The 13,099-nt window shown below is 38.9% G+C and overlaps 1 protein-coding gene across 3 annotated transcripts in view; it reads right to left on the bottom strand.

Annotated features, from left to right (window-relative positions):
- KCNJ16 (potassium inwardly rectifying channel subfamily J member 16) overlaps positions 1–11,724 on the bottom strand; it is a 41,935-nt gene extending 30,211 nt beyond the window's left edge. For 2 of the 3 annotated variants that reach the window (XM_033091805.1, XM_033091807.1), the window contains exon 1: positions 11,484–11,723. The gene's annotated coding sequence lies outside the window, so the exon portion shown is untranslated. Of the gene's footprint in view, positions 1–11,483 lie in introns of all 3 variants that reach the window. The other variant, XM_033091810.1, reaches the window with a different exon arrangement.
- Between the last annotated feature and the right edge of the window lie 1,375 nt (positions 11,725–13,099).

The following is a 13,099-nucleotide window of genomic DNA, read 5'->3' as shown; positions in this document are numbered from 1 at the left end:
GCTTTCAACCTAGATGGTGTCTGTGTGTGCGATACACACTTTCACTAATTGTTAGCAGCTCAAGTTCTTTTAGCTTTTGTAACTTTCTGAAACTCACAAAGGCAACACTGACTAGTTAGTAGTCTTTCCACCGGGGAGATGTTTTCATTCACATACAGATTCATATGATAGCCACACCGTTCCACCCACCTCCCCCCTGCTTGAAAATACTGCTATCACTGCCATGAAAATAAGGACCAAACGACAGCCTTGGCCAAAATAGTTGAGTCAGTTATTCCATGCAGACACTCCTTGAAGGTTACTATTATTTTCACTTTGATTTTTTTTCAAGCCTTAAGTAAATGCAAATGTTACTATTGTTATTTCTCTTTAGGCTAGGAAGTCTGGAAAATATAGCGGAAGCTTCGGAACACAGAGCTGTCTGGGGTACAAGAGAAGTTATGGAAGAAAATCTGAGTCAGACCCAAATCTCTATTTTCTTCGTGTTTATAGGATAACTATTTCTGAAAATACTTCATGTCTTTCACTTTTCCTCAATCAACAGTGCACTGTTCCTTTTATTTTCCCTTTTGATTTGACCTTTCCCTTCCACATTGTGAAACAGGTTCTTCTGTTTTGTTTATTATCAGCACTAAAGTTACCTGCTCACTGACAGCTAATCAAATTCCAATAGTTATGGCGATTTAGAGAGGAACGAGTCAGACCATGCCTCTTCAAAGGGATGAAAGATTCAAAACAATAAGTAGAAAAATGTTTCCATCTAATATTATCTTATGATTCCATCATAGCCATGTAAAAGCACAACCCTAGAGGAATTATTAAGAAAAGGAAAGTCAAGGGACTTTTCATTTCATGGTGTTTCTCTCTTCTTTCCCAAGGAAGGTATGGAGTCTCTCATTTCTTTGCCATTATCATCTGTTATGGGTTGAACGGTGCCCTCCCCAAAGAAGCCCTGACCTCTGGTACCTGTGAACGTGACCTTATTTGGAAATAGGGTCTTTGCAGAGGTCATCAAGTTGAGATGAGGTCATCAGGGTGGGCCCTAATCCAATGTGACTGGTGTCCTTACAAGAAGAAAGGAGGGTTGGGGAATGCCTTGTGAAGAAGGAGGCAGAGATGGGAGTGACCCGCCACAAGCTAAGAATGCCTGGGGCTACCAGAAGAAAAGCAAGAGAGGTGCCTCCTCCAAAGGCTCTGGAGGGAGAGTGGCCATGGTTTCAGACTTCCAGCCTCCTGAACTGGGAGAGAACACATTTCTGTTGTTTTAAGCTACCCCGTTCTGGAAACCTCAGGAAACTAAATACGACATCCTTGCTTGCCTTTGAAAGGTTATTTCATATCTTTTAAAAATTTCTTCTCTCTATTCCTTCCTCTCTGAGGACTCTTTTACTACCTTTCAACCTTTGCAAATTTATGGACTACTAAATAGCTCAATTATTTCCAACTATAAAACTAGCTGCCTGATAAAAGTCAGGTTCTCTTTGTTTTCCCAAAATGCCATTCTAGATGTTAAGCTTACTCTTAGATTGTAACATTTCACATTATCCAGAGGTGATGGAAATCTTAAAAAGTGGCTCTTCAACTGTACATGGTACCTAAAGATCACCAGATGGATATTTCTGGGGGTTTAAATCTGCTTACATAGTTTATTCCATTATTCTGAATGTACCGGCTAAAGGAAACAAACACATATGTGGGAGATGCTGTTTAGTTATTCTGATCCTATATATCAACAAAAGTGAAAGAAAAACAATTAAAAGCCTGCTATGGGTTCACCCAAATGTGTTTGTTAACAGATATTTTAGGATTCTCTTATTTATGGTGCAGATCAAATTTTAGACTTGTCAGTGTTGTCTAACACCTGTTTTCCTGACCTATGAATGAAGCTCTGCTCAAACTGTGCACGTCACCACCCTTGCCACCCACCTTAAATGAACCCCCCAACCCCCAGGACATCATAGCATATTCCACGTATTGGCGTTATTTCGCTGTGTAGGTTGATGCACCCAAGAATATCAAATTAAATGTAAATATTATATGTGAGAGTAAAATAAGTTAGAAGTGACTCTTCCTGGAGTAGGAGATCAGGATGATTCGAGAATATAGGTTGACATCAAATGAAGTGTCCCCTAAGGGTCTCATAAAGGTCTCCCTGTGTAATAGCAGGAAACTGAAGACTTACTTACCCAGGGCCACGCAAAGAATGAGGCCTGCAACCAAGAGACTATATAAAGTGAAAGCATCAGAAGGAACATCTGACTGTGCTAAATACACCCAATGAACAGGCAAGTCAGTCTGTAAGTAGGGCTGTGGGGCTGACGTACGTCCCTAATTCAGCCCAGAAAAGTACCTGGGAAAATAAAGTCAGAGTGTTTCCATCGACCTCAATTACCCAAATCATGTGTGCAATTTTATCCAGCCAGAGAGTAACAAAGATGATCTGTTTTCAACTAGCTAAAGGTTTGTGAGAAGGCACACAGTGTTTTCAGGTAGACTTTTCCCCTTATCTTACAGTTTTCAAGCCTGCAGAATTTTCTTTCAAGGCAAAAACAAAAAACCCGGAACAATTGCCTCATTCAATTATAAAGTCACGGCCATCAGCCTTTCTACCCCTGCTTGTGGACAGAAGCAGAAACAACAGGTTCTGCCTAGATCGAGTTGCCCTGTTTAACCAGCACAAATACTTTCACAGGAAGATAAGTCAGTGATTAGATCTGAGGTGGAGCCTAAGAAAATACATGCTTGAGCAAATCGTTGACCAGCTTTTTTGCGGTGGGGTGAGACAGGACAGAAGTGGACCCCATCAACTCCCATCAGTTAAGATGCTTGCCTAGAGCAGCAATGCAGGAGGGTTAGGCCCAGGGTTATGAAGTCTTAGTGGATCATATTCTGCCTTTATCTTGAGTGTCAGGGAACAAGAGATTCTAAACAGAGTTAATCAGAGCTCTGTGTTCTATGTAAATACTGGAGTAACTAGCTTTTAATTTTTTTATCTACATGTAAATTTGGTAAACAGAGACAGGGTAACCTTTTGAAAATATGTTACATGAGCTGTAAGTCTAGTTTATAGATAAATATTCCCCCCTCTTCCTAGTGAGTTAAGGTGATTTATTAGAGTGCCCTCTGGTTATAGACAAACACAATTATAAAAACCCTGTCATTTTACACCTTAGTAACATTAGGGATTGTTTTTTTTCTCACTGACTCCGCCAAATCAGGAATCGTACCTTTTGGGAACTATTGAAACAAATAACAACAGCAAAAAACATGGCTTTGGGTGGTTATTTCTCTTCAGACTTCAGGAAATGAGGCACAGTGAGAGTTTAATGAAAGCAGGTATAACACCGCTCTCTTTCCTGGTAGTTAAAACTCATGTACAGATTATGCAAGACTCTTATTTCAATCTAGAAACAAAACCTTAGGTAGCTCACTGGTGTGGTTTAAATCCCCCCAATTCCTGTTACAAAACACCTCCCACCCTCCCAATAAAAATAAAAAAAATGAGGATAGGGCAACCAGAAACATACAGCATAATGCCTGGCACATGGTAGATATTTAACACATGTTCTCTACTTTTGTAGGTCCAAGAAGAGAACAAACGGAATCAGAAGCAGAAACTGGCATGATTTTCCTGTTCATAAGCCTATATACTACATGATCCTTACTTAGTATTTTCAGCTCGATAATAAGAATCCTACTGCGGCTACTCTCACTTGTCTCACAGAGTTGTTTGAAGATAAAATGTGATAATTGCTGTAAAAGAATTTTCTAAGCTTTGAAGTGATGCCACAAATGTTGTTTGTCATTTTCATTAGGAATCAAATCAGAAAAGAGTAAAGATGAACAAAACAAGAAAAACAAAAATATGTCAGAGAATGATCTGGACTTTAGTTTAAAAGCTGGGACTACGTAAAAGGAAATGCCAGACACAGCAAGCAAAGAAGTTTATTAGAACTTTCAGGAGTTCAGTCACCTCTCAGATGAATGCACTAACAATTTTCAGGGTAGGGCAACTGTCAAATTTTTTCCAACAGTTCTTTTTTTTTTTTAACTTAAAAAGCAAACATCCTATGTCTTTCTTCTAGAGACATTCTTTTAATAAATATTGAACAAGTGATTAATAAACTTATTTTGATGTAATTATTTTCTAAATAGTAAAAATTTGAATAGCAAAACAAAAATTGTAAAAACTAAGGCTTCTTCATGAAAATTTTCATTGTAAATATTTGCATATCAAGAGCAGTAATTTCTAACTAAGTTTGTATTCACTGGCACAAAGAAAAGGGGCTATTTTATATTGGATTAATTAAGAAGAAACTTCTCACTAAACGAAGAAATCTGTCAAGGCCCACTGGGCTCTCCTTGTATCTACAAATGGCTTATTTGGTATTAGTTCAATATTTAGTATTAATGCCAACAGACTTCCATATGTGCTTGGGACCATAAGGAATGATTGCATGTTCCCCCATCAATGATATATTACTTTCCTTTGATTGGATATTATACTTGCTCAGTGAAGTGAAATCCATAGTGATTTACATTTTTAAAGTTCTGCTTGTGTTTATTAGATTTTGACAAACCTCTGTGCTCGCACAGCTGGGGCTCTGCCCATTAATCGAGTGCATACATCTTTTGTTTCTGATTTGCTTGTTCTTATTCTTCAAACGCCTTGATAGAGAAGGTACAAGGTAATCCTTGGCACGCAAAATAGAATACTTCAAATAATCAGAGATCCAAGAGCCGGTTCAGGTAGTAGGGTTTGATTCTATTTTATCATTTCAATGCCTGAGCATTTCTCAGGCTTTCACTTTGAGTGTGTGTGCAAAGGTTTCTTGACTAGTGGGTATATAATTCAAAGCATGTGTTAATACAATTTAGGATCCCAGTAATCACACAGATATGAATTTATGGGGAATTGAAGTTCTTTAGAGGGCACAGATGAGTGGTTAGAAACACATAATATAGAGAGAGATTGCCTGGTCCAAAATCGGCTATGCCATTTTCTAGCTCTGTGACCTTGGGGATAGTACATGGCCTCTCTGTGCCCCTGCTTCCTTTTCTGTAAAAATAAAGTTCATCATGGGGATGAAAATATTTGTAAGCACTTAAAATGATGCATGGCATGTAGTTAGCATCCTGTGTTTGTTAAACAAAGATCAATCAGTAAATTGAAAATATGTCTGCTGTGAAAAGAGACATGTTCCTTTGCCTTTGGTAGATGAAAGTTTTTTATAACTTTCTCCATACAGTCTCATTCACGAAAGATTTAGCAAAAACAGCTTCTTTTCATGACTTTGGTAACAGAACACTTGGGATGTGAAAACAAATTCTTCAAAGAAAAAGTGAAACCACCTATAATCTGACACTATCTTTGTGATACACAGAAAACATGAAGTCTTTGAAATATACCAAATCTACTCTACTACAGAGCATCAAAGGAACAGAAACTGAGACAGAAGATTAAGGTGAAAGAGTTAGTCACACATAATCTAATAAAGAAATAGTAGGGAAAATCTATATAAGACCATGCTGAAAAGCAAGTAGTTTTCATGTAACATTTTGAGGCTACTTCCTATCTTCGATGCTTTCCTTTTAATAGTGGACAAGGAATTTTGCTACTATTTCTTAATCAACCTCTTACTTTTCTTAGCTTAAAAGAGGGGTAAGTTATATTTAAGCAGGATAAACATTGTGCCTGGAAAAAATGGTTGGTGACAAACACGCAGGCGTGATTACATGAGCAAAAGGCTCTGGATTAGCGTGGGGATTTGGTTGCTATCCGTTCAGCACCACCACTCTCCCAAGTGAAGTAAGACAAAGACCAAGGGATCTTAGGGAACCTCAACTTATTAAAAATATCTAGAATGAATTTATTTCCCAGTGTTTCTTTTAAAAATAGAGGTGATCTAATATCAAATAACCCAAATGAGACTCTGAAAAACCATTAAAAAAGTAACACTTCTGAAGCTTGTTCAAGTGCATTAATCTCACTTTATGCTTGTAAAAGAGGCAAAGCAGTTCTAGTAGTAGAATGCATATCAGGGTGAATTAAGACTCTCTCCTGCCACATAGTTGCCTATTTGGAGGCAGGAACTATGTCTCAATCATTTGTTTTATATGCTGAATGGCAGGTGGCAGATTTGGATTGTATTAGTTTCACTAAACTAGGACTACATGTCCCAGAATTCCATTCCCTTCTTAGTTCCAAGTTATCTTGGGCCATGGCAGACATTTTGCATGACATCTGTAAGGCAAAGGTGAAACTATAGCCATATTCTCTTTATATCAGAAGGCTGGGGAAGGGCATGAGGTACTGTGGCAACTCACACAGGTTGTCACTGTTCCTGCAGTTCCCTCTGGGTCTCCACCTCCAGCGTTTATGGCTCCTGGGTTACATGAGACAGGCCACCATTTTCCCCTATGGGGCACCCCCATTACCTAATTGAAGGCTCAAAGAGATGGACATGGGCTCCATTTCATCCCGGTGGCTTCCAGCCAATATTCACTGGTTTCCATTTGTTGTATTGCTCCAATTCACATCCATCTCTTCTTCTGACTACCTGCCTCACAGCTTCAGGCTCCAGCGCCAGAACCAGCTTCACAAAGACTGTGCGACCCATTACATAAGGTCAAATCTTATCATACTCTTATGAAAAGAAATATTTAATAGGCTCAGTCATCAGAGCTGGATTAGAGGAGCAGAACCACTAGGGAAATTCATGTTTATTTTATAGACGAGGAAACTGACTATGGAGAATTACTTACTGTCAAATAATAATAAATGTATAATAACAGTAAGACTGAAGCTGAGTCTTACTTCTGGCACTGAGAGCAATGTTCTTTCCACTGCACCATGATGCTTCTTTTAGTCTATTTAGCCATTCCTTGGTGAGAAACTGAGCCTTTGTAGGTGAATTCCTAAAACCATCTTAAGCACTCCATTCAGGTGTGAATAATATTCTGAGCACCTACTCCATAAATAGAGTGGAATCAAGTTAACACTAATGCAGTTTAGGACAATAAAACACAGGGGATGGACCACTTCAGAAGAAAACAGAGTCCTGATACATAATGATCAAGTTCTCTGTGTCAAAGATAGTTTCACTTACTGGAAAACCCACTTTGCATTGGAACCAAAATGTCCTCTATAAAGTAGAAAAATATCACTAATTTGCTTCGTCTACCTCTTCCGTGCTCTCCACATTTCCCTTTAAGCCCTCCTCCTTTCTCAGAATCAGTCCCGGGTTACGGGGAACTAGCTCAGTTTTAGAACTATAGACTGAGTGATTTGGTGGAGAGGGATGAACATCGTAAGCATCCTTCCACGTAAGCTACGACGTAGGTCATACCCTCTTCTTTATTCCACTTGTTGCTCCTCTGCCTCCATCCTCACACCAAGAACCCTACACACGAACCACATGAAACTGTGCACATTTCCCTAAATACATCAGGTTCTTTATAAATCTGGCAGATAGCTCTTCGTTCTTCAAGCTAAAACACAAATATCACATCCACTGTAAGCCTCCCTTCAATCCCCCAGGCTCAGTGGCTTCTCCGCTTGTGTCCTCCTTTGCCAGGCCTTGACTTTCCCAATGCTGTGGAATGGATGGATTTCTCTTATATACCTAGTGCCCAATGCAATGAGCAGTACACACCTACTTAGAAGAAAGGAGCTGCCATTTGTTCAATCCATGAAACCAAAGTGTAAAAGATGACACTATTCTGTTTACTGCATGGCTACGGGGTTACTGAATGCTATTATTCTGATGCCTAAAATAACCAGGTCCACGGTAAGGTAATAATGGTATAGTGATTACCATGGTATTGCTTTGTGCATAACTAATACAGTCACTTGTGCTCCACGCACAAAAACCATGGTGACTGGAAACAGCTAGTGTCTACAGGGCACAAGATGGACTTCTCATCTCCTGGCTCTGCTCTCTCGGTACTGCTGTGCTTCTGTTGTACAAGCTGTCCCAACAGATCACACATGTCACGCACACCTGGAGAAAAGGTGTCCACTCTTTCCACCAGCAAATTACAGGAAGAAGGTAACAATGTCCTGATTTCTGTTGTACTAAATTCCTGTGGGTTAAAAGCACAGCACGTTTTGCTTCTGTTTGGTTTTGTTTGGGTCTGCTCGTTTGTGATCTTGCTTTGTTCAGTTTTATTTCTCTGAATGTTTCTCGAGCTTTGAAACTCCTGATGAAAATGGTGTAATCTTATCTTCAGCTCAATATTGTTATCTAATACAGTTAACTAAAATTTTAGTCATAAGGAAATGAACCTTCTATTCCCACAAAGCCTAAATTTAACAATGTCTATCGCGTTAAGTCTTAGATAATTTGCTCAAGTTAGCCACACGACTTTCTCCTTGAGTGTTCTCTAACCACCACAAGTTGGCTCAATTCTGACCTAAACAAAAGGCAAGCTAAACATGCAAAAGGAGCAGGCTCTTGATGTGACAATCCTGGTGTATAGTTCACAGTCTCTAATACTCTGGCACCTTCTCAAATTTTAGTTGCAAGTCCAGGGAGGGATGTTATTGTGCCATCTATGAATAGAACTCAGTACATTCTGAGAACACTAAAAGGTCAGTTAATAACAGCTCATCACGGATGGTTGAGCGTGACTTTCAGGTAAGTGCTAGTGGTGAGAGCTGTGAAGATCTCGTTCGGCCGACTCAGTGTGCTGGCTTCTGTCCAGGAGAACCTTGAACCAGAGATCTACCAAACAATTCCTGTGGTCCAGCCACTATGCCAGGTGCCTTGTTTTGTGAAGTTACTTTGGAATTATTTTCCCAAACTAGACACAGAATGTCCTGAATTACCATGGCTTGGAACAATCTCACGTGTAATGAGAAGAGTATGGAGTTGTGAAAAGACTGGCCGTGTTTGTGAGTGAGTAGATATTTTCTGGGGCAGGGCCAACTAACTAATCAAGTAAGTAACCTAACCCAAGAATTTAGTCTCACAAAAATCATTCTTTAATAGCGCTTCTGCAAATTTTCCATCCAAAACAACAACAAAACAACCTGAGAAAACAGAAGAGAAATGAGCCCATTACACTTATTCCTAACGCAAAACCCTTGGGGATCAAGGATATAACACAAAGGACGGGGTCCAAGCTCAACCTATTCTAGTCTATGATTTTCCTTTACAATATATGTTGGTTTTGAAGTCTGGTATATCAGCATACCTGCATTATAAAAATAATTATTTAAACTGCTTATCAGTTAAATTATTTCATTCCTCTTACTCTCCATGAAAATTGTTGAGTTGAATTAATGCCTCTAAAAAGTACACCACATGTATCTTGTGGCTTCCCATAGTTCCCAGCACATTGCTACTACTCAGATACAAAAACAAACAAACAAACAAAAAACAATAAACAAAAAAAACCTATATAAAAATATACAAGAGAATACATAAAATATGTGGTACAGAAAGCAAAGTTCACACAAGAGGAGACAATGCCATCAGGACTGGCCTGTGGGAGTCTTTTAACAATAACTTATCCTTTGTTTCAATTGTAAGAAACCACTTCCTCTTTGACCAAACTCCACTTTCCAATTTAGACAAGACTGAGTTTGAATCTTTGAGTCAAAGGAGTTACATGACTTTCCTAAGATGAAACAGCCAGAAAGTGGAAACTCTAAGCTTCATCTATAAAATGAACGCGATAGCTCCTTTCACATGAGATGACCCAGTGATATAGTATTGAAGCTCCCAGAACACAATAAACACTAAAATGCTTATTTTTCCACCTTACCATAGAAATATTTATAGTCTATGTGATACCTGGAATAATGAAAGTGTCCATCCACCTACTTCTAAAGCTAGGTTTGAGGCCAGGTTTCCCAGAACAAGGAAGTAACATTGACTACTCAAGGATAAATACATATGGGACAAAAGCTGAACAGTTTGTTCAAATGATGGGTTTTACAAATTCAAAAAAGACGACGTTCAACTAAATATATGGGTTATTGTGATACCAAATACTCACTCTAAATATCCTTTATACATCTATCATTTTCCAGAGAACTATACTTTTTTTTTTTTGACAATTCCTAATTTTCAACTAATTTATATCCAAGTCTTAACTTGGACTCATCACTAACTCGTATAATGGAAGAAACATATTTTTTTTCTATGTCCTTGAAAACTCTTGTTCTCTTGCAAGTCCAAAAATACTTATTTAGGAAAATGCATTAAAATAGCATATCGATGTCCCTCCCACTCTAGTATTTCTTCCAGTTCCAAATGTTGTCAGGGTCTTGTTTTGTATGAGACTCATGTCTTGGATTTACCACAATTCTCACATTCTAAAAGTAAACTTAAGCAGCAATTATATCTGTCAGTTACTTTAGTTCTTTCACTGTCTGTCTCTTTCTCTGTCTCTCTCTCTTTTTCGCTTTCTGCTGATTTGAATTGAATTCAACCCTGGACTCTCTTCACTCTTGAACTTCTTTTTGGCTTAATTTCAGAACTGCTTAAATGGTTTAGATGCTTCATGTCACTTTATTGGTTAAAATCTGAGAGAGAGAGTGGCTGCCTCACATTTCCCAAAGTAAAGTGGCACACATACATAAATACGTTCTTTCTTCGTAAGAGTCTGGCTCTTGTAGCTGTAAGGGTAATATTCAGCAGAAATAATCCAGTTCAGTTTTCCTAAATACCTTTCAGCTCAGATGACTCTGTAAGAGTGCAAAGACTACACATGCTCAAAAATCCGGTTTATAGAAAAGCTCGTTTACCACATACACCCACTGACAAGGGAAACAATTCAATTACATATGTTACAAAATTCATGGTAGCCAGACAGAAAGGTTCTGACAGATCTACACTTTTCTGAATACATACTCAAAGACAAAAATTCTAAGATTTTACTGAGTAAGAAAAAAAGCTTGAGAGAGATTAAGGTGAACCAACAGGAGAAAATTATTGACTTCTAATATATGTTAAAATCAGTCTAGAAAATGCATGTTTTTATTCTTTCTCACATCATATACAATTCTCAGAAAAAGATAGCCTTTTTTTCTTGAAATTTTTTTAAGAGGGTATGTAAATACATATTTCAATGCTTGAAGCTATATGTTCACAAAAGTGTACATATACACAGGATGCAATAATTTGCTTTTGAAAGAAATTACAGAATATTCCATCTGGTATTGAATATGGAATATGATGAAGTCACTTTTAGATATCTACATATATACTGGCAAGTAAGAGCTGTTTAATAAATCCTGCAAAGACCAAATTTGAAAACTTTGACCAAATCTTCAATAGAACTCAAGGAACGTGACGCATTGGCTCCTACTTAAAGCACTTGGATAGGAAATTAAATTATCTTTATTGCATTTAATTCAACATTGTTATTTACATGGCTGGATACAAGCGTGGCTGCTCTCTAAACAGAATCCAGCATGAGCAAATCATAGGCTGAATGTCCTTGTATAATAATAAAAACAGAGCAAAACTTACCTTATTCACTCTCCCCATGGAAGATCAATGAACTCAGTGCTCACAGCTGAGCAATGGTAAAAAATTCTTTGGTTAATAATAAAGGAAAGAAAAGCTCCAGACACCAAGAACCTGGGTTAACCATTGACATTAGTTGTTCCTACAATTCCACCCTGGGAATCTACATAGGTAGCCCTTGGCATCTGGTAAAGCAGGCGACAGCCAGTCAGCTGAGACGAAGGTTACCTCACTGCCTCTGCCTCTGGATAAGGTACAGAGTGAAGGTCATTCAAGCACACCCTGCCTAAGTTTTCACTCGGTCACGGATACAAAGGAGGAAGATTTCCTGGGCCAGAAATATGCTCAACACAATGCCTGAAAGTGACTCAAATATTTACAAACAGGGTTGTTGGGAGCTGACCTATGGAAATCCTCCTGCCTGTTTTCAGGCTTTGTCTGAGCAATTCAAAGAAACACTTTTTACCAGAACTCTTTGTCTACATCTTAACAGGTGAGGGTTGAGAGTGCATGCCAATGAAAACTGAGACAAGACAACGAGAAATAGCTAAGCATCCATTCATACCTTTATGCAACAAGCCTGTAATGATTATTTACTGACTACAGCCCAGATCCAGAGACCTGGCATCCACAGTTGAATACACCCTGATAAATAGAACACGGCGATTAAGGCTGGAGGGCCCTCCCTCCACCAGCCCCAAGAATCAGAGCTGAAGACAGAGAGGATAAATAAATACGGCTGTGGGCCTGAACCAGAACGTACAGTCTGCGTACAGAGGTCACTCCACCCCAGCAACAGATCCTAAGGGGTGCGAGGAATGGCTGAGGTGGTCCTGTGGGCAAGCTGGCTGACCGGAAGTCAGAACATTGAATGATAAGTGAAGAGGTGGCTTTAACATGGTAGTGCCAAGAGAAAAGTCCAGAAAATGTGAAAGGCAGCCACAAGAAACTAAGTGATGACCCCAAGCAATTCAGACCCTGGTGGGCCTGTATGCAGGAGAGCTCAAAAGGAGGATTGTGCTGGCAAGGAATCAGTATTTTTCTTTATTCCAAAGAGGATTGGTCGCCGGGGCCACCATCCAGTTTGGTTAACCTTCCAAATTGAAGGCGCCATTTCTAGGTTCTGATGATAGTTGTTGTTTGGTTTTTGTTTTCATTTTTAAAAGCATGAACACTTGAGGAAGCTAGGTTGGATTTCAATGCTGGTGTTGTTGCTTATTAGCTTTGTGACATTAGGAGCTGCATGCCAGTTTTCCTCATCTGTAAAATGGGGATAATAACAACATCAAAAACAACACAAAAACACCTACCTCGGGGAGCTACTTAGTGTTCCAAACCTGTTAGCTATCATTCAGGTTTTAACATTCTGATGGGAGAACATGATTTGCAACCTGTTACACAGTAACAAGTACGAGAGTTTGAACTCTCCAAGGGACCTATCATTTTCTATCACCCATAAAAGTCAGGGAAGCAGTGAACCTAGAGGTTAACTTTTTTGCAAAGAAATGTGAAGACTCAAGAAAAGTCTGCATTTCCATACTAATCGAGGTGACATTCATTGTGGTTTATCTATGGATAAGCCTGCCTTGCTTATTCAGTGAGTATTATCAATTATTCGG

Source organism: Rhinolophus ferrumequinum, chromosome 21 (genome assembly GCF_004115265.2).
Source record: "Rhinolophus ferrumequinum isolate MPI-CBG mRhiFer1 chromosome 21, mRhiFer1_v1.p, whole genome shotgun sequence".
NCBI lineage: Eukaryota > Metazoa > Chordata > Mammalia > Chiroptera > Rhinolophidae > Rhinolophus > Rhinolophus ferrumequinum.
This window is presented reverse-complemented; position numbering and strand designations above follow the sequence as displayed.